Consider the following 1,705-nt stretch of genomic DNA (forward strand, 5'->3'; position numbering starts at 1 on the left):
GCCGAAAATCAAAACACAGCTCGGGACCGGCACCAATGTCGCCGCTGCTGGTGCCAAGGAACGGCATCAGCGGCTCGTGGCCGGCGTCCTGGCGCCAGTCGCCGTTGGCAAAGTGTAGATCATGAACCACGGGGCCGTCAGCTCGGCCGCCGAGGAGAGCACGGACCGGCACTGCCGTGCCACGTCGGCGGCCCGGAGGTAGTCATGGGGAATTGCGGGACGTCCGAACAACGTCGGGAGCTCGCCTAGGCGGGACGGCTGGGCCGCGGACGAGGCGACGCAGCAGAGGCAGAGACAGAAGACGCCGAGACGACTAATCCGCCGTGAGGCGGGGATCCTCTTGCCGATCTCCATCGACATGCACCAGGTCACGGTTGGTTTTAGCAACCGTTGGCACGAACCAACCGTTGGCACATGATCGCACCAGGTCACCTTGAGAGCTTGATCGTGGAACATCAGAGGCGTTGACTTGGAGGCAACAGGGTACTAGTGTTGGTCAGTACGGATGAGTTGGTTCCGAGAAGCCACATTATTCCCGTATAAGTCTAGCAAAACCTCGTGCGATCATGTGCTTCGAGCGTCCCAACGGCCGGCCGGGTCGAATCAAACTTAGAATAAGAGGGCCATATCGAGACAATGACAATGCCTTGAACTGAACCGGATGATTAAAAATAGAGAAAAGTATGTTTTTGTCCTCAAATTTATAAAAAGTTGACATATGACCCCTCATCATTTTTTGACCGACATTTAGTCCTCTATGTGTTGAAAAACCAAGGGTATTAGGTCCAAAACTAGAAATGTGGAAAAAAAATACTGACGCATCACTGGTTTCCTCTCATACGGCAACCCCATTTTTTTGAGCACCTTGTGTTCGTTTGTCCAACACACCCACGACGACTTCGTCTAGCTCTAATGCTTGTAGTCGTCGTCAAATGATCCATGGATATGGTTGTAATTTTTATTACCTCTGTCGTTTCTTTGTACCGCCGCACCTGTACTATTATCGTGAAATTCCCGGCAGTAGGAAAGAGACTATAAATGGTTCAGAATAGTACCAGTACATTACAAACTAGAAAACATTCCAGAATATGTTTCTGAAATGTCACAATAAAAACCATTAAGAATGTATCCCGCGTCTGCATGTGATATTTTACTTTAACACAATTTTTTTTGATAAAGAGCGATTTATTACTCAAAAGATTTACAACATTTCTTTGATGACTACAAAATCATGTACAATGGTTTTACTTTTGTGGCGCCACATAGGATAAATCAATCCAGAAATAAGAGATGGAAGTCCCTACAAGCCTCCTCAGAGATCAGCGATTCTGGGCCGTCGGATCGGTTCCCTTGATGCGTTTTCGTCTGTTGGATTGACATCTGAAGAAATCTGGGCCGTTGGATCTGGGATCGGCACTGCTGGAATGAATAGTAATGGCAACAAAATGTAAATACCATGCCCCCACCAGGGCATTTTGGTCATTTCGCGTGGTGGGGGTATAAAAGGGCCGGCTACCCTAGCCTCCTCCTTTCCCCGCACTTGCGCCTCCTCCCTCGCCCGCCCGCCTTGCTCGCCCGCCCTGCCCCGCCCCGCTGTCGCGCTCGTCGTGGCCGTGGCCGATGACCACGACCCCGCCGTCCCGCCTCGCTCGTCCCGCTCGCAGTGGCCGATGCCCCGCGGCCTCGCCAGCCCCGCCCCGTCCGT

Source organism: Triticum aestivum, chromosome 5A, assembly GCF_018294505.1.
Source record: "Triticum aestivum cultivar Chinese Spring chromosome 5A, IWGSC CS RefSeq v2.1, whole genome shotgun sequence".
Taxonomy (NCBI): domain Eukaryota; kingdom Viridiplantae; phylum Streptophyta; class Magnoliopsida; order Poales; family Poaceae; genus Triticum; species Triticum aestivum.